The following is a 20,973-nucleotide window of genomic DNA, read 5'->3' on the forward strand; positions in this document are numbered from 1 at the left end:
CCTCTCGCTATAAAATTTTTAACACAGCGAATATGCAAACCCCCAAAATTTTGAAGTAAAGGAGCATTACTGATTATAAAGTATAATGTAAATACTGGATTTTAAACTGCAATACTGAAAAAGTAATCGCATAACTATGACATATTAATATGTGATGCATTACTGCCCAACACTGTCAGTTACTTAAACATACAATAAGTATTTTTTTGACTCTCTTTTAGCTCTGTTTTTGGTCTCTACCAACGCCTTGGAGAAATATCTGGCTCTTTAACTGCTAAAACGGCCCACTATGCTCACCAGCTAGTCACTGTGAGTACAGTGGGTTTTTGGTGTTTCAGTTAAAAAACAGCTTCCCTGTGTGTCACTATGAGAGCGGTGAGGGTGAAACAAAATGTTAAAGTTGCAAAGTGTACAGCTAAACAATGAGCTGAAAATGACTACTCCACAAAGTAGTACTATGAATGACCCATTTCACATATGTCGTATTGTTATCATAAAAATACCGATTACAGCCGCATTGAGCAAAAGAGGAAAGACTTTGACGACCATTAAACCAGACAAAAGGCAAATCTCCATTTAAATCTCCACTTTCATTGCACTCATGTCGCCCTGTCCAGTCATCAAACAGGATATTGGCCTGAAGTGAGGTATTATGAGTTTGATAGATGCATTGATTGAAACTACAATCTCCACTTTATGCGGTGTTGGACGGTAATGAGCATTGCTACATCTCACCACACATCCATTATCACTTGATGGCATACATTAAACAAAACTATTTGATTGCTTTTAATGCTTAACAGGTCTCCCCTTGGGAGTCCTTCACAGAAGCACAACACTGTTCATTAACTTCTCTGTCACTCTTGTAATTGTGTGTTTTGTGGATTAAATTGCACGCACGGCGGTGCACAAAATCACTGACACGCAGGAAATTGAGGTTGTATAGACACACATACAAGCATGAAGTTCTTGTTCTTGGACACCTAAAAAAAAAAAAAAAAAAGTTAAAATAACAGTGACTCCAGAGCAGCTCTCTCTCTTTCCTTCAGGCCAACTCTATCACTTCATTTACATAGACAGATTGCTACCAACAACAGTGACACTCCTCTCTGCCTCTCCTAACCCCCAAATGTGATAATGAAGTTTTTCTCGAGGTTCATCTCAACTTAACTGAAGAACTCTTCAAGCTGAATATAAAGCACTGCTACTCATTCAGCCACGATCAATTTTAGGATCAGTTTTATCCAGAAACTTGGGAAGCCCACTCAGCTGAAAAAAAAAAGTCTCTATTCCACTTGAAGTTTCCGAGATAACTTCCTGCACTAAATAGCTGCTTTTAAAATATGCACAATGAAGTTTCAGGTCTTGTCCTTACCCATTTCCTGTTAAAGGAGATATACAGTCTAGATTACAAAAGCAAGGCCACCTCACAAGGTCTCTGTATTCACTCTATCTGAATGTGATGTGAATGTCAAAGGAGTCTGACTACAAGTTATACGGTCACATGCCGTGAACAGAAAAATAAATCAGTAAAATGTTTCACTGGCCCGAGTCTCCCAGACACGCTGGAGGGCAAAGGCAGATGTCAACAGCCTTGATGTTTACCTGTCGGACAAAGATGAAGGTTGTTATTCTTCATCTATTTCACTGGTTGTGATGGTTTTCTCAATTTCCTGTCATTTTTATAGACCAAAGGAATTATCAGTTAATTTAGAATATATGAATGGATGAAATTGTAATTAAAATAATCCTTAGTTGCAGCCCCATGTTGATACTAGTACCTGTTTTATATGTCTGAGATCATACATTGAGACAAATAACACTGCTACTCTTGCTACCACTAATTTAATAATAATTGTTAAGTGTTTTTGGCTGCTACTGTAAAAGGTACACACATCACTCCAGAAAGGTGCATTGGCTCGCGCCGGCTTTGTTACTGAAAGTCGCTTTTACATTCAATGTTTTCTCTCAGGCAATCTGGCTTCAACAGTTTCATTACCTTTCATAACAAGCTGCCAGCACCATTTATGTAAATGGCTCATGATTTCATCTTTAGCACAAAACTGCAGACATTTTTGTGCTTTCATTTTCGTTTCAGAGGGAAATTGAAGGGACACTCTAGAATAGCTTTTCTTCCATCTCAGCTCAACATGAAAAGATCCCATAATTTATCAGAATGTATAGCAGCTGAAGGCTTCAAATGACAAATAGCAATGGAATAAACCAAGAGGAGTATGATTATGAAGGAAATGAAGAGGAATGACTCAACGTGAGTTATTTTACATCACAAGGTTATGAATGTCATCATGTGCCTCTTTTTTTCTTTGTTTGCTTCACTCAACAAAATCATGGGAGAGGAACATCAAGTAAAGAAAGAAAAAAGGAGAAGCATCATGAGGGAAATGATCAAATGAAAATCAAGAACCTGTTGAAGATCAGTGTTTTTTGGGGAGTTTCCTGGCGTCCTGGATCTGGATCGATGGTTTAATCATCTTCTGCCTCTTTCTTTTTCAAATCTGACCTACACACTGAAAAGATGCAGAATTCAGAACTTTTTCTTTCTTTGGAAGGGAGCAAACCCTCACTCATGACTCCAAAGACTAAAATGTGTTAATTACAAAAGTGTATATGGTAAGTTAAAGCTGCAACCATTATTTCCTCATGGACTAGTCGATTCATCTTTTTTGTCTATAGAGCCTGAGATGACATATCAAACCAAAAGTCCACCAGTTTACAATAATAGACCCCTAGGAAAACCAACAAATATTTACTTTTGAGAGACAGGAAACAGTGGCAACTGAATGACTTTCTGTTACTTGACTAATCCACCAATCAATTTATCTATAAACATATGTATTTTGTGAATGCAAAGCGGAGTTTTCACAGACTTAAAGTAGTTACAGTAAACCTACTGTAGATGTCTGCAGATAGCAAAATGCCCAGTCTTGTTAATCTGAACATGGACAGATTGTGAGTGTTACAAAAAAAAACTGGCAATGAACAGCAGTTGTTAAGCTCCTTTTGCAGAAAAAAATCATTCACAAATCAATTATACATGGACAGATTTGAGCTCTAAATCACAGTGTGACAGACTAACACACCAGGGAGCTTTAAACTTTCAGCTGATGAAACCTCAGAGGACATGCTGTTCTCAAATCTTATTATTAAAAGCAACTGTCTCTGATTGAGAAACTTACTGATTAACTGACAACCTCAAACAGGTGCAGTTTCATGTTTGCCCAGTGGTACAGCCTTCTACCTCTGTATGGTTAGTCAAAAAGCAAGATTGATCCTTTTTTTTTTTTTTTAGTTGCTTCTGGAGAAACTGCTGGCTTTAAGCACCATTTCCCATTTTCATCTGAGGGCAAATGATTACAGTAAGCCATGAACTGTGGCTCAAGGCTCCTCTGATATTCAAGACTGACTGACACTGACAGGCTAAGTTCCCAGCAGATGAACCTCATCGACTCCTGGGAGCTTCACCGATCACAGCCATGGCAGCGCTGAAAAGGGGAGTAGAAAAGACTGGAAATGAGAAATGGTGGAGAGGTGGATGGAAGCCTAAAAATATACCGAGTCAGTTTTCCTATTTTAGGAAAGTCAATGAACAACAACACAGATTTATTATTTATAAATGTAAATATTCTTTGATTTGATATTGCTCACAGGAATGAAAAGACATTCAGAGAAAGATTTCCAGTCCAGGGGTGGGGGGACTTGAACTCTAGATGGCAGTCTTGTGTGAGGAGTTTGAACTCCTCCGACGTACAACAATTCTATTTTCAGGTAAGTGTGGCAAAGCTGAAGTTTAACCAACACTAATTACTGTAATTGCAATTGTTTACTTTTGTTATGTGATGCTGATTGAAACTGAGTTTGCCTCCCTCTGAAACCGCATCAGGCTTCCATTGTCTTCCGGCTCCAAATCACTCCCACAGCTTTCTGTGGAATGTTAAACACGCTGGATCAGCTCAGTCTCAAAGCAGCCTGGTGAGGTGGCTGCGTCTCGGATCAGTCACAGGTAACCTTGGCACTAAAGAATGCCTGAAGTGACACCCTGATTACCTGTGAGGGATGAGAAGCTAATTTTGCTTTCCACCCCTCTCTCTGCTCTCACCTCTTGGCGAGGATTACCCTCTAATGTTGCTTCATGATTCTAATCCATATCTAGCTCTCCCACCTTTCTGGCTTGGCACTTCTTAGAAGGAAATAATGTCCAGTCACTGTATGACCTCTGATCACAGTTTGCACTGTCTGTGTGTCTTGTGCATGTGTGAGCTGTGAGCCAATCAACAAAGGACCTTTCCCCTCTCAGATTGTTTTATTTGAATAATTATTAGAAGCCTTTCAATTTCACAAGAAAAAACGGATGTGTTATAGAGAAAGTTTGTGCAGCAAAGCAAAGTATTGTTTTTGCGACTTTCCTGTTCTGTCAGTTATCTTGCACTCCTACTTTTAACCCACATTGCAGAGTGACTGCATTAGCTCTGAAAATATACAAGTTAACCTGTAGAGGAAAGACTGATGTTGTAATTTTAATGCCGATATTGATATTGTTTTTGAGAGCTGAAAAATATATGTTATGGATATACTGGCCAATAGCCATTTTTGATGTAAACATTCCCTTCAGTTTTTTTTTTTTTTTTAAACAACTCTGACCACCATATACTGTGTTTAGTTGGGCGTTGGACAGGTGAATCAGAAATGCAGCTGTAAAATCATTCAAAATCTGGTAAATAAATAAATGTACCTGCAGTAAGCAAGGAGGTTTTTTTTGTTTGTTTGTTTTTACAGTTGAACACAACTAAAGGCTACTTTCAGCAGCTCTATGAGGTTGTGCTTAGTTAAATGCTGATGCCACCATCCTAACAACATGTTTACAGGGACAATGCTAAGACGCTAATGTCAAGCAGGTATATGTTTATTATTTTCACCCTATTGGTTTAGCTTGTTAGCATACTAACGTTTGCTTATTAGCTCTTAAACACAAAGTACAGCTGCGGCTGATGAGAATGTCATTTATGTCACAGATATTCGGACATAAACCAAAAGTACTGGACAAATTAAAGTTGTCACTTGATGGTGCTAGATGAAAAGTCAGGGGGCCCACCATAGTGACTACAATTCATCCTGAAGTGGACATAAATGTTTGTTCCAAATTACATGCCAATCCATCTCACAGTTGCAGAGCCGCAAATGTCAACTAAACCTCATGGTGGCACTAGAGAAAAAGTCAGGGTGGTGGACTGACTGACAGAAAGATCAACATTCATCAACTTGTCGGTACTCTCTGGTGGACCGACTAGATAATGGCAACACTGTTTCTAAATGACCAGATATATATCTTTACAATTTATGTGCTACAATAATTTTTTTCTAATAATGATAATAATTATGATAATGATAATAATAATCTGTGTTTATAGAGCACTTTTCAAAAAAAAAATTAAAAAATTAAGTGCTTGACAAAGACACCAAAAATATGATCAATATAATCAATAGGTTTCAAAGGCTGACATATACTCTGATATGGATACATCTGAAATAAATATCCTGTTGATCGTATCTTTTCACCTTTCGCATCACCCTCCATTCCTGCACCATCATGACTTGTCCGTTTAATCATTTCTGCCTGTCCTTTGACCGGTCGCCCATCTTTTATTCATTGTGCCCATAGTGAAATGACACAGGCAAAGGCAGACAGAAACAACTGAAACTGGACAAATAAAAAATGAAAAGGGAACTCATTTAGGGGAGAAAGGGACAGAGAGAGACAGAGGAATCTGCATTCCACCAACTTCCTTTACAACCGATGATGTGAAAGCATGGAGAAGAATCTCAGAGAAGTGTTTCAACGTATTCCCACCCACTTTTGGCAGATCGTCCACCTCCCAGGTCTTGAGCAGGTGTGGGCCCTGCACTTGTCATTCTTCGCCACATATGTCCTCATGATGAATGGTAAGGGCAGTGAGGTGGTTAGGTGAAGATAAAGCAGAATAATACTCATTTGTATTCTACTCATACAAACATGCAGTTCTTAAAGAGAACAGCAATTTTAAAAATAAAAACTCTTACTTTTATTATGGAAACGAGCATACTGGAGCTCTCTCTCTCTCTCTTGAGAAAGGTTTGGCGAGTTTGAAGAATAATGGCATTTTAAAAAAATATTAGCCTCTGAGGCCCTCGGAGCAGAAAGAAAGCCTAGGAGGCAAACGCAGGAATACAAATATTAGGCACTGCTGATCTGCTTTATTTATGAGAGCTTAAACTTTAGTTTCAAACTACTGGAAGAATCAATAACTGAGGACTACCTTGTACAGTCCATCTCAGTTAACAGAAAGAGCCATACTGCGGTCTATGCCTGATGGCCTGGGGCTGTTTACCAGGCTAAGAGCAAGAGAAAATGTATGTATAAGATGCAAATTAAGCAATGTACCATACTCCAAATTAAAACACTACGTAAACACAGTGTGACTGGTGACTCCTTGGCTGCTGACCACATTCAAATCTGTACCAATACCACTATCCTGTCCCTGCAGGCACGTATCTGGCCACCAATGTCGATGCTGATATTTGGTTGAATGTAGGTTGTGATGTCAGGTGACCAAAAATTCAGTGTCAGGATAATAACATCTAAAGCCAACGTCAACTTGATGCGGTATACAGACAACAGCTGACGTCGATATTTTGTTGGTTTTGTTGTTAAGTAAACAAAATACGACTTCCAAATCTCTCATGCCAACGCCATCTTGACATATAAAACACCGACATTCAAGTCAATGAGCGAAGCCCGACATCTGCTAAATGTCTTCCAAATGCCACAATGTCAATTAGCCAACGTTGGATTATGACTTCAACATACAATTTCCATGTAGTTAGAGTCCAATGTCTTGATGTCTTGTTGTGTTTTACGGATTTATGTGTTGAACAGGTGCCAGGGTGAAACAAAATCAAAACAATGGGAAGTCATACTTAAAAGTGAGATGGCAAAGGATTTTTTATTTAATTTTTTTTTTTTTTTAATTTAAATATTTATGTGGGATTTTTCTCAGTATAGGTGCGTTGTTTCATCATTTATTTTACCCAGAGGAGTCTGTGAGACTGAATGACATAAAATGAGCCTGCATATGTGGATTGTCTAGACTGTGACAGGGATTAAAAACAACTCTGTGTGAGCCACAAATTGATGCACAAAACATCCGAAAAGCAATTCACAGGTGGAGCAACATCACAGGTGAATAAAAATCGTGACAGAAACTTAAGATTTAAAACTTGAAAACAAAACAATATTTAATTTTCTCAGAAATGATCTTTGTCAGATGGAATCAAGTTTCAAATTGACAACACTTCAGTTCTAGGTAGTTGCTAATGGACTTTATTCTGGATTTAGTTCATTTCTTGAAGGGTATCAATTAGGAAGAGCATATACGATATCCTGCCCACTGGACTGTGATCAACCTGGAACTGAAAGATTTTGATTTGCAAAAGTTACTTATTTGCAACCACAAATTGACACATGTAGTTGGATTTGCAAACAATGTCATCAGCGAGATGTTCGTACAGGCATGGGGCAAAAAATGATTCAAACTTAAAGCTGAACAATTGGCAAAAGTAACGAGTGGAAAATGTTTTTCATCTCAAGAGGGAAACCTGCCTGTTAGCCCAGAGTTCAGAATTAGCCGTTAGCTCCAGTGATCTGGCCAGAGATATAGATTTGATGAAAGCTGAGAAGTGAGGGAATAAACTCCAGTTTTAAGGTGAGACAGTTCACACTTTTACTGTGTGTTGAAGGCTGTTGAATAAATATTGCTATGGCTCTGTGCTACACCTCTGTGTGGGAATCGGTGACCGCTGATAGAGGAGCAGACTAGGCGCTTTGAAGGAAAAATGTCTCACATTGTATATATACTTACAATTTTCCCAAAATAAAAAATAAATAAATAAATGATACATTTCTTTTCATGACCTTGTGCAGCTGATCAATTATAACGATTAAATCCTGTATTGAGGCCGTAGTCCTCTCTAGTGGCCTATGAGTTTTTGCATTAATACAACACATCAGGCATTTATCCAGTGTCTGATATAAGTTTAACCCATGATGTGAGTTGATGTTTTTGGAAACACACAAGCCGTTTGTGAATCGCCTCATTTGTCACTGGAATAAAGTATCGTTGCCAGAGTTGCCAGATGTCTATCAAAGGCGGCGTGGTATGAAAAGAAAGGTATGCAATGGGACGTTGCTTGCCACATAAAAATTCTCCTCTAAGCAGTAATTCCAGAGGTTACAGCAAGCAGCTTTATGTCTGAATAGTGAAAGAGTGTTTAAGCTATTGTAACATGGTCCAGGTGTTTTCTACTGCTGCATGTGCATACTTGATCTATGAACAGGAAAACCCGTCTATATCCACAGAGACTGTGAGAGTGGAACCAAAAATGGAGGAGCTGCAATCAAAAGGAAAAATATTACACACATGTGATCTAGTTTGCTGTGATTTTAGTCTATTTACATTTGACATCCCCTCTGTTCAATCACAGCAAACTGTGGTTCATGGAATGATAAAAAGGGAAGTTTATTCTTCTGCTCCCATGCAAATGTAGCTTTGTTTGTGTTCGTCTTGCATATAGATGGCATTAGGGGGCAGACACACTGGATTTCAGATGGATGAGAAAACTTTATTTTCAGTGGAGAGGCTAAACATCAAACCTGTAATATTCAGGGTGTGAGGTGGAGTTGGGGCAGAATTAAAGCCAGTGAGACTCCTTGCTAACTTCAGAGCAACCCAGCTTTGCTGAGTGACAGGGCTTTGAACATGTTTACAATCCAATTTGCCTGTAGTCTTTGTGTCTGAGTCAGAGGAAGTGCCAGAGGAATTCAAATAGAGAAGGTAAAGGAAGAAGAGATTAACTTCCTCTGTCTTCAGGTGAGGAACATTTCAGGGAGTTTGGCAAATACACAAGAAATTAGTCAGTTGTCGGAAGCACACAAATTAATGTGACTGAGTCCGTCTTTAAGGTAAGATGACACCAACAGTGAAGGAAGTAAACTGAGGGAAAAGGGAAGATATGAACAAGCCCAACATGATTTCAGATGATCTTTGTTCCCCTTGCAGGATAGTGGAAGACAGGCTTTTTCTTTTTTTATGGGACCTACTTGACCTATACAGATGGTTGCAATGCTTCAGCCGTGCTCATGTGGCTCTTGCCTGGATGTTGTTCTGCATTTTTCCAGAATAAATCAAAAAGGACACCGACATTGTTGCCCATCGTTTCTGACTCAAACAAACAGCCTCTGAACAGAGGGAGTCAGACGAGGGGTCACACAAGGAGAGAAACAGAGACTATTATTGGAGCACTGGAGGGAGACGTCAGTCAGTAACAAAACATTTTCTGAAGGATTATACAGTATACCAGAGTATAGTCATAGCCGCCTGCACACACACACACACACACACACACACACACACACACACACACACACACTACACACACACACACACACACAACTCATCACACACTAAACCACATTGTGACACACATACACACGCACACACACACTCAAACCGTATCACTCATGAGGATAGATTCTGACAAGCATATCTGTAGCCTCTTAACTCTTCAGAAATCTGCTAATAAGTGGAAATGAAGACTTGATTAAAAAATAACTAACCCAAACTTGTTTAAATTGTATGACACGCATGAAATTTCAGAAGGAAAAATTGGAAATTTCCCATAGCTTGGGATATTATTCCACATTATGTAACCGGTTAGTTGCAAATACTACAGCTGCAGCGTCTCTCGCTTGCCAGCACCTCTCTGCTGAGTCAAGTGCGCTCTGGCCAATCCAGGCTCCGGGGGTCTCCGTCTTCATCTTACCAGCCCCTTGGTAAGATGGAGCTGGTGCTTATCATGGTGCTGCCACGGCAAACATAACCACCTTCTGGCATCTGCTCCGTGCAGCTGCAGCAGACTTTTTCCAACAAGAAATCTGTTCACACTCTGAAGCTTTCTCAGGATACAGGAGAATCCTGCTTAGAGGTGATAGTGGAAGTCAAAAAATGCCAAACATCCACTGGTTCCAGCTTCTCAAATGTGACAATTTGCTGCTTTTCTCTGTTGTATTTCATTGTAAATTGGATGTCTTTGGGTGTGGAAATGTTGTTCTGCCAAAACAAGCAATTTGAAGGCGTCTCTTTCGGCTCAGGGGAATAAAAATGGGCATTTTTCTCTATTTTCTGACTTTTCACAGGCTAAACCATTACTGTAATTGCTTAATAAAGAAAACAGTCAGCAGTAGAAAATAACTAGGTGTCATCTTCAATTTGGACTTAAAATTTGACGCACAGTTGTGAATTTTGGTCAATATTTATTTCAGAATTGAAACATTTTCCCCAGTTTAGGACTTTGGAGACTTTTTCATACTTTCGTCTTATCACGTCTTGAACTTTGTAACTCTCCTTATGTCGGAGTTGGCTCTGACATTGCCTGCAGCAAGTGCCCCCAAAATTGAGCCACCAGGATCCTGCCTGGCATCAGCATGAGAGACCCTATTCCCCCAATCTCCTTCCTTCAGTACAAAGTGCAACCTGAAATAAACCATCTCACGGAACGCAGGATGATTAGTTGAACTGAACGTTGGAAAGAGAGAGATCAGAGGACGGTGCTGTCAGTAGAGTGAAGAGATAGATGCAAAATCAAAATAAAAAATTGTGTTTGTGTCTCTTTGTCTCCACACCATCCTGGTAATCAGCTGATTAAGGAGAAGCTGAACCTCCATTAGCAGCTAAACGGTTTGACTGATTGTCGTCCTTCTTATGTTGTAGCATGGGTCAATACGGATGGAATCATTATCATAATATTAATAAGAATATTTTCTGTTAAAGATGGATATGGTAAATGTATGCAAAATCACATATGAAATGTCTTATGGTGTTTGGTGTATATAATACAATCACTGCAGTGACCAATTGTGTTAGTTTTTAATGAGAATTAAAATGGAATCCTTAATTTGGGGAACAGAATATGATAAAAACAGAAACATGATATCATGATATGATTGCTCTAAAAGGCAGTAAATGGTAATATTGAATTTTCAGCCAGCCCTACTTGTAGTACTTTAACTGGAGTATGCTTTTTTTTGGCAGTAACTGTACTGTATCCCAGTACACTCATGCACATACACTCACACACAAATACTTCACACTAGTGGCAGATTGTGAATTATCAGACTTCTGTGGGATTGTTGAAAACTGGACAGATTGCTGGGTACTTCCAGTTACTGACTTAACTGTTTATTTATTTATTATTTTTTTCATCTCAAAGCCAAAAATTCAAAAGCCTCGATCAGTCCAGACAAAGTTGTGTTGAAAATGGAGGCTGAAGCTTGAGACAGTTGTGGGACACCGCATCTGTGCGCGACCGCATTTTACAGGTCAGACCACAATTACTGATAAACCCATCGCAATCCCACTGTTCGCCAAATAAGTTTGTAAAAGTCAAGTCCCATTCCCGAGCTGTAATAATGCAACTCTGTGCTGCTCCCCCATTTGGAGAAAAAAAAATTCATCATAAGCTGATTTTCGGTTTCACAGCACTAGCAAATGGAAAAATATTTTCTCCTATGACGCTAGCGATGTCACACTCATAGATCAACATGGCAGGTATTACAGACTTCCCCTCTTGCATGACGATGAGCAATCACTGCATAATAAGAGACGTTATGTTGACTGTGTATCTTTTTTTCTGACTGCTCTCTGTCTCATATTGTGATATGCTGGTGCAAATGGAAGGACTGCATTTTCAAAGGCTGTCACATTCATCACCTCTACGCACCCTCGCAACCCTGCAACTTTGTGAAGTCACGTAGCCATTCTGAACTCTACAGGCAGCATCAGAATACAAAAACACATAGGCCGAGTGCTCAGTCCCCCGCTCCCCATTGTCAGCTTCCTGCACCCTGGTAGTTTATGAGAGGTGAGATAACCAGATTATAACCAGGGGTTTATCTGTTATCTGTATAGCAGTCCAGCAGTATTCCATTTGGTACATATTGCAGTGAAAATAAGTACTTTTTGTTTTGATTGTCTCAAGTGTTTTCCCTCAGAGGGGAAGGAGGTCGGATGCTGACCCACTTGCCGCATCTCTGCAAGTGTCTGTGTATTTCTTTTACAGCAAATACAGGTCTCATACCATAGTCAGCTCACAGCTCAACGTGACTGTTGAGGCAGGGTGCACAGTTCTACCCGGCTGCTTCCTCTGTTGAGCAGTGGCGTTTGTCAAACCACACCCTAATTGAAAAGGTAAGCTGCTCCATAGAAAGGCAAAAATTCAGATCCTCGGAAATCCAAATTTTTGAAGCTGGTTCTTTGAAGGTGAAGTTTTGCATCTTATTTCTTGAGATATTCACTTGTGTTAGATTGTGAAGCAGCAGCGGATGAAACTTCAGTTTGCCGTGCTGATTCATTCTTTCAAAAACAAAACCAACTCTGTTGCATAAGCATGAAACTTACTCATTTTTACAGTCCCAATTTGAGATGCAGTCACTTGAGTAATTATCAACAGTGCATACTTCTACACTCAGCAGGTTTCAGTTCTGCCATTGCAGCAGAATGAAATGTTGCAGTACTTCTCCATAAGTGGAGGACATCCTTTCTAAGCTTGTCCACTGCTTGACAGACAGCGGGACTTTAACCCCTCTGAATTACAGCCCCAACCTTTTCAGTTAAGTGAAAAATCCATGGCTCAACACCTCCCCATGTGGCAGCTGACAAAAAAAAAACTTAATGACAGTCATTTCTCCTATAAGCTGGTGGTTGTGATATCCATCGTGCACTGGCCCTGAACAAGGCTTATGGAGCGCACCAGCGTCTGTTTGGCAAGCGATGCAAACACCCACCAACCTGCAGATGTAGCCTGCGTTAGCCCTCCCGCAGGATCTGTTTAAGGCTACTTCCCATTCGTGTCTGTACTTCCATGGAGCTCGGGAGAAGCGAAAATCTGTTGCTCAAGCAGAAACGTTTTCAATCCAGAGGGACACGTCTTCGCCTCAAGTTACACAATCTACGCTGAATCAGTGTCTTTTTCTGTCTCTTTGTGTACTTCCTGTTGGGTTTGCGAGCAACCCGTGCCACCTCTGACTGATGCTTCTAATTCAATCTGAACTCACATTTGGTTCTTTACAGCAAACAAATGCCCATTTGGAATTAGAGATGAGATATTTGCATAATTTAATATGACTGTAGGCTTGTGTTGGTAGAAGGATTTGGGTTAGTTATGCAATAAAGTCCTGCAAATTAAGTTGTATTTCACAGTTAAGCTCTGCACTGAACGTTGTAGTTGCTTTTTATTGACAGTGAATAGGGCGCTAGCCTTTGTATGGAGCAGAGATTAGACAAAACAAAGAAACAAACAAAAGGTTATGGGGCCTTGTTTCAACAGACTATGTAAGAGGCCAGATTAATTATGCTATATAGAAAACTCATTTTTTTCCAGGTAAAGGTACAGTTCCAGTTCAATTGATGTGACGTCTCACTTGAGTAAATGTATGTGTGTCTCTTTGTTTATGTGGAGGTTCATGTTTGGGTGTATCACCAGCGCGCGTTTGTGCGAGAGTGTTTCTGTGTGATTAATGGATTAGAGATGGTTAGAGATGGTGCTGTCATATTAGATTTTATGGAGTGACAAGCTTCACTGCTTCATCTCATAGATCATATCAGAACAAACCTCTCACGCTCCTGCCAATTTTCTGCATCAGTGCATGTGCTTCTCAAAGCTGCAGGCATGTCAAGTGTGTGTGTGAGTGTGTGCGTGTCTGTGTGTATGTGTGAACATGTGTGTCTGTTGCCACTTGAGCATGGTTCATAGGCTACCATAACTACTGCTGTGTTGAAGTGTGGCCACTTAAAGGGCATCAGAACCATAATTAAGTCATGTTATGTGTTTTTCTCAAGATCAAACAGACCTCAAGGAGAAACTGACAGACATGCAGCCCATATATATGATGCATTATTATGTGCTAAGGAAATATCTGACCGTATCCACAGCTGATCATTGACTCTGTGTGTCTGTCACATGTTGTCCCTCATCTCTCAAAAAAACTCAGATTTGTATCGTTTGCCATAGAACTCAGTGTTCTGTATCAGAACCCTCCAGCAGCCTTTAGAATGGAACTCAGGGTCCTACATTTATGACATCATCAATAGAACTCTATGTCACTGTATGTGGAGTCATCTGTGTTAGAGCTGTTCAGTTTGCAGTTTGCTTTGGACAACAAAACTCAGAGTCACAACAGACTCACTAAAGACAAGTATGAAGTAAAGAAGAGAAACCTGAACTTCACTGTATATGAACTCTGAAACATTTTATTTAAAAAAAAACGACATCGTGGACATGCATCACAGGTGGAACAGGTAAGAGAGACTAAAGACACACACACACACACAACACACACACACACACACACACACACACACACACACACACACACACACACACACACACGCGGAAACCAGTTATGACGAATGCATCATTATGCTCCTATCAGACACCACTTTTGTTTCAAATCAACTGGTTTGAAGTTTTAAATTGTTTCCAAATGTGACAGATAAAATTAAGGGCAAAGGGGCAAATATACCTTCCTCTCCAGACATGTTTTAAACTATGTAAAAATACTCTGCTATGATTAATATTTTGTTGAACATGTTTTAAAAAGTGAAAAAAAAGGAAAACTAGGGCTGGAAGCACATCTATGCTTACTTCCTCAATTCTGGACCTGGCCTTGTTCCCCGCCCACCAGCACTACTTGTGCTAGGTTGACAGGTGAAAGAGCAGTGCTTAACAAGATGGTTAGTGGAGGAAACACTGGAGAGACTCAGCCACATGCCTGAGCCTCTGTCAGACCCAGACTCAGATAAGCAGTGTGTTGTTGTTATTAAGAGATATATCAGAACAGTTCAATTTGAATGTTTTTTTTGTCTATGTTGTTTGTTAGCTTGTAACTGGCAGTGGCTGACACAGTGTTAGTGGTTGTGCTAATGAATATTCTCACTCTCTTTACTGACAAGGTTTCTGGTTTATTTTGCCTGCCCTCCACCCCCACAAGTTCACAGGATTGGTTCCTTAGGTTATATGACATATGAATCCCAGGTTGTCTGAATCCGTTTTTAGGAGAATGTCATTGGTTCACTACATTTCCAAGCTGGAAATATGCATTCATGGCGTTGATGATGTGCTTATTTCGCTCATGAAATGTCTAGTATTAAATAATATATATAAAAAACACAATATGGAAATATTAACAAGGTTAAAAACTTGATTTTCATTGGAGGAGGTCTTGAATGAACTAGAAATAGCACATACCTCCAGCAAGGCCAGACATTTTCTTCTACCAGATCTGGATCTCAAACTCATAGATGTCAACACCATAAACATGCCTGCTTTTAATAAAAAATGCTGAAAAACGCCCTGTCTTGCAATATTAAGGAAAGTGATAAAAAACAAACAGACAGACAGACACAGGTGAAAACAGAACCTCATTGGCAGAGGTAATGATACCGGTAACTGGTACCAGTTTTTTCATTGTATACATTTACATTCACCCAGCTTGAACCCCACAGCCCTGGAATGAAAAAAGGTGTGATTCATAGATGTATAGGTGTATACTGTGTGCTCATGCTGCATTGACTAAACAACCCTCCAAGGGTGAATGTACTGGCCTCATACTTTTCCCTGCGTCACATCTCCCTCAGCAGCCACAAATGCATAGCAACTACAAGTGGGCCTTGACGTTGACGAGGGTGGAACAGCATGTCATTTACTGTATGCAGATTTCAGTAATGGAGTGGTCACATGTCTGAATACCTTGCCATATGATGTACCATATGTATTTTCCAATCATCACCAACAGGTTTATAAATATTTTTGACTATGTGACCTTCTAGCATTTGAATAGCTTATATAACATGCTTCATAGTTGTCAATGAAAGCAGTATGCAAACTGCTGAGAAACAGAAAGAGTTGCAAACCTTGTCATTTTTTCTTCTGTTCCGGCAGCTGCTGATGGTTTCTGATGATAAGAAGGTATTGTGTCCTCTACTTGGCAACATCATGCCTGTCAATCACAATCACCGTCTTCCAAATTGAAAAACTTTTTTCTTGTTTCTGAGATGTTGTGATTTATGAAATGTGTCTTCTGTGAAATGTCATCTTGGTTTCTCAGATGTGATTGTGTTTTCTCTAACGTGTAGATGGCGTTTGGTACAACATTTTGGTAATGTAATAGAGTACTGTATATATTCGAAACACAAACTTGTGAAATGCTGTTTTGTTTTCTGTGATGTCGTGTTTCATGAAATGTTGCGTTCTCTGAGAATTCTTCTTGCTTAGGGCGTGTTGCACTGCATGTCTTCTGCTGCCCGCTGTCCATTGTGGTTTTTAAAACAGCCGTCAGTTCTGATGCCAGGACAGCCGCTGAGTTTTCCTGTGTTTATTTCAGACTGTGATCGTCAGAGCCCTATTCATCAGATTTTGACTGGCCATCACGCTGCGGAGCTTCTCGTGCTGCTCGTGCTTTCATTCGTTGCCAGTGACATTGCATGTTTTGGCCCAGTACAGGATGTGTTTCGGTGGCAATGCCAGTAACATAACTATGGCTGCATTGTTGTTTAGAGACATTTTGTTTAGAACATTTCCCTTATATCAAGATACCATTTGTATCTTGCTGTATGTTAATTTGAGTTTCATCTTAGATAAGAAGAAGTGTACACTATAGTTCAGACTAGGGCTGTCACAATATCAAATTTTCACAACACAATTATCGTGGCCAAAAGAATACACAATAGTGATATTGCCACAATATCTATAGAAAATTTGAAAATAATAATAATGCTATCAGTCAACTTCATCTTTAACTTTGTTTATTGTGTGCTTTGTCTCTTTTTTTGGCAAATGAATTAGACTGAAATGCAAGTAAGGCGGAGAGAGAGTCTGCAACCATGTACAAAAGTGAACAATAATAACAGCTATATTTAATGGATAGTGAAAAGGCAACCAGATGAACTGATAAACAAAAGATCCACAAGACCAAACATCTGCCAACATGATATGATCATTTATGTATTACTAATGCCTCAGGATGAAAGATTTCAGTGGCATTGTTATTTTGGTTGTCTTTACGTACACCAGTTAATAGTGATTAACAAATATTGAGCAATAATTTAGTTTTGGGGGATTAGCTCTCTCAGCAGGATCCTCATCGTTGCTTGGACTCATTGAGAGCTCCCTCAAATAGCAGACAGAGCAAAACTGAGGCTTTTCCACCAAATCTAACTGTATAACCATTTGCTATAAATGGTCACGTCCTTGATGTTAAGTGTGTCTGACTGAAATGAAGCATAGCGTTAGTTCAGGCAGAGCGCTGAAGTTGGGTTTGTATCGGCTATTTGGCACGAGCTATTTCCAGTATACAATGACTGACTCATTTACAGCTGTGTGGTGAGTATCGTCAATCATATTAATGCCAGTGCGAAGACATGATGATAACCCAACAGTCTTATAACTGTTAGGCTGCTGATTGCCGCTCTCTCCACCACCCCAGCCTCCTTTATGATATTTCATATGGTTGATTTCCCCAAAATGTATCTTCATGGATGTGTTTATCACAGGGAATTAGCTCTTGCAGCAGAATTCTTCTCACTGTTCAGATTCATGGAGAGATCCTTCAAACAGCACAGCCTTTTCCACCAGATCTAACTGTATCACTATTTGTTATGAATGTTCAAGTTTCTGACATTTAGTGTCTCTGACTGAAATATTGTTGTTTTGTAAAATTTCATGTTTTCTGTAACGGGTTTTCTGAATTTTTGATGTATTTTCTGCAGCGTGGATGTGTTTTCTGAAATGTGTATGGGAAATACACATTTAGCTACTGTTTTCCCAAATGTTGCAAATCATTTTTGCGTTTTCTAAGATACTGTGTTTTTTCTGAAGTGTTTATTTTTTTCTATTACGTAAGCTGTCATGTTGTTCTCATAAACGTGTTGTCTGGTGTCATTGTTTTTCGGAAATGTCATTTATATGTTGTGTTGTCTGCAATGTTATTTTGTCATTATGCTTTCCCTAATGCTTCCTGGTGTTTTGAATTGTTATTGTTATTGTGAAATGCTGTTATGTTTTTTTTTTACTTTTTGGTTTTAAAATTTTACTGCTTTTTCTGTACGTGTATTCTGTTTTTTTTTTTTGTTGTTGTTTTTTTACATATTTTCAATAATGTGGTTGTGTTTTGTGAAATGCTGTGATTTGTGTAATGTTGGGTTATGTTGTCAAATGCTGTTGTCTGCTATTGTTGGTATGGTTGATTTGTTTTTTGAATTGTTTTTCTGTCTATTTTTCTCCTGAAATGTCATTGTCTTTTCTGTGTTTTAGGTAGGCAGAGCTAGATTTCTATGATATTTCATGCAGAGATTCATGGTTCCCAAAGGATGAATCCCGGTGACTTTGTTGATCCCCTGATTAGTGCCATCATCAGGTTGACATTTTTGTTTATTGTTATTATATATTTATTATCATTATTTTTTATTGTTCATTATTGAATAGAAGCAAAACAAGAGGACTGATTTCCACCTCTGGAGACAGCTCTTGGTGAGTAAGGGGATGAAGTTTGATGCTGAACTCGCAATGTTTCTTTTAGACTAGTAAGTTAACAGCTGTTATGCAAACATTGGTTATGTAGCAATAGCAAAACTTACAAACAGCTGCTTTAAATACTTTGTGTTGGGGAAGTAGCAGTGACATTCAGAATTTAAGCGTCAGCCTGTGTTCAGGCTATTATGGAAATAACTTGCCATTTTCATTTTACCGAAAAAGGAGAACTTCTATTTTCATTAAATGTTTGCTTATTTAAAACCAGCCTACGTCCGTGTAGTATGTTACTGTATCATCATGCATAATATCCTACTGAGAAATAATGGTAATGTGTGATTGGGTGCGGGTCTTTAAATTGTGGAAAAATAATTAATTTGGGTGGGTGGTGGGTGGATGATTTATGCATACATGCGGATTCGGTTGACATCAGAGCTGATCCACGCATTACTAATACAGATAGGTCAGAATAAAACACCCTCCCTTCTCCTGAACAGACCTGCATTTCAAGATACTGAATTTATACAGTTAAAGTGTAAACAATACTCTCAAATACATAGCTTAAAGGAATTCAAGAATACGACATCCATCCATGCAAGCATGCATGACCGCTGAGGTGAAATAGTGTCATCTTCACAACCCTGCAGTCGATGTGATAATGTATGATAATACCTTTGGAAAACCTCCCATTGCTGTCTGAAAGAGTGAAGAGAGAGTGTTTGTGTACACAAGACATTTGGCCCAGACAAGAAATAATTTCCCCAGTCCCCTTGTGTTTGGTGAGCAGGGGAAGCCGAAGAGGTTATATTTGCAAATAGAAATTGATAGAAAAAATGCAATAAATAGACAGAGAGAAGAAAAATACGAGGCTACCCCCAAGACAAAAAGTGCTTGCCGGTCTTCAAGTTGACAGTTGCATAAGGCAGTCTATAGTTGCTTTTCACATATCACAAATCATTTATCATCCACTTCCCGTGCGTCTGTGGCTGGGTGGAGTACAAGCAGATCTAAGTGTGCTGGTGTGAATTTCCACACCTGAATATGAAGGACTGCTAGTGCAGAGGAGAGCTGACAATGACAATGATAGGAGACACAAAACACTCACCTCACAGACCTGTCACAAACAGTGAACCACCGCTGACAACTGTTCCATTACTGGTGACTGAAAAAGTAACACAGGGAAAGCACAGAGAGAAAGAGAGGGAAGGTGAAAAAAGGTTGTAAACACTGGGTAAATGATTGCCCTGTGTGAAATGTAAAGCACAGAGCAGGTCCAACAGTTGCATTAGTGACCCCGAGAGAGTCACTGTTGGCATCAGAAACACACACAGCCGATTGTACTTTGATCAAACACACACTCCAACATCTGCTAGGTCACCTACTCATTCTTGTTATTGAACTATTTTGTTGTTATAGGAAAGACACATTCTGTGCTGCTCACTAAATCTCAGTCAATACAGTTTCTCTGTAGAAATGTCATTCACAGCTGATGTTTGTTGTCATGTCAATATATGGATATGGTGGCATTTTCCAAAGCTACACCGTTTATACCGCGGGTGCATGTCTTTCTGTGTGTGTTTTAGATTTGTATTGGACATGGAGGCAGCCTAGCAATGAATATAATCCCAAATGCTGAGTAGACAGGAAGAAGACGTTCACACAGTGTCCACGCCTGGCACAGCATGTCTCATTATCTGCTCATTTTGTCAGGAGGGCTGCTGGTGGGGGTGTTGGTGAGAGTGAGGAGATAGAGAGGGACTGAGAGGAAGAGGGGGAGGGAGGGGGAGACAGGAAGGCAGAGTAAGAGAGAAAGACTCACAGAGAATACAAAAAGGTACAACCATTAAAATAATTGAGGAGGAAAAGGGAGTGGATGAGGAAACACAGCTGTGCAGAAGGAAAGACGAAGGAGATAAATGACACATAAACATCACGTAAAGCAAAGAGAGGGCAGGAGGAAGGATGAGAAAAAAAGACACATGAAGATAAATTGCAGCACAGCTCAGTTACCCATGGGAACACAGCAAAACAGTGTGAATATCGATGTCCCTCTCTTCTCTTTTTTGCTCTTTCTATCCTATACTGTGTACCACAGGCTGCAAAAGTCCACCGATGTGAAAAGTCTGTTTATGCAACCCGGTTATCCACCTATAGAGAAAGGGTTTGAAGGTCAGCGTAGGGGATGGACATCTAGGCATTATCCTCAACACCGATTACAGATTTGAAACTAACTGATACTAGTTAGTTTGTTAGCTATGTAACCATGGCAATAATATGGTCGCATATGGTAGCCTACTGCCGTAGCTTGGTAAGCCTCTGTAGTAAATGCAAATAGTGATG

At 39.6% G+C, this 20,973-nt stretch overlaps 1 protein-coding gene across 1 annotated transcript in view; it reads right to left on the reverse strand.

The window, feature by feature from the left end:
• Window positions 1-19,784, reverse strand: part of LOC111239314 (syntaxin-2-like) — a 31,170-nt gene extending 11,386 nt beyond the window's left edge. The window contains exon 1 of the mRNA XM_022769161.1: window positions 19,739-19,784. The gene's annotated coding sequence lies outside the window, so the exon portion shown is untranslated. The remainder of the gene's footprint in view (window positions 1-19,738) is intronic.
• Window positions 19,785-20,973: the final 1,189 nt, after the last annotated feature.

Source organism: Seriola dumerili, unplaced genomic scaffold, assembly GCF_002260705.1.
Source record: "Seriola dumerili isolate Sdu_G_001 unplaced genomic scaffold, Sdu_1.0 BDQW01002273.1, whole genome shotgun sequence".
Taxonomy (NCBI): domain Eukaryota; kingdom Metazoa; phylum Chordata; class Actinopteri; order Carangiformes; family Carangidae; genus Seriola; species Seriola dumerili.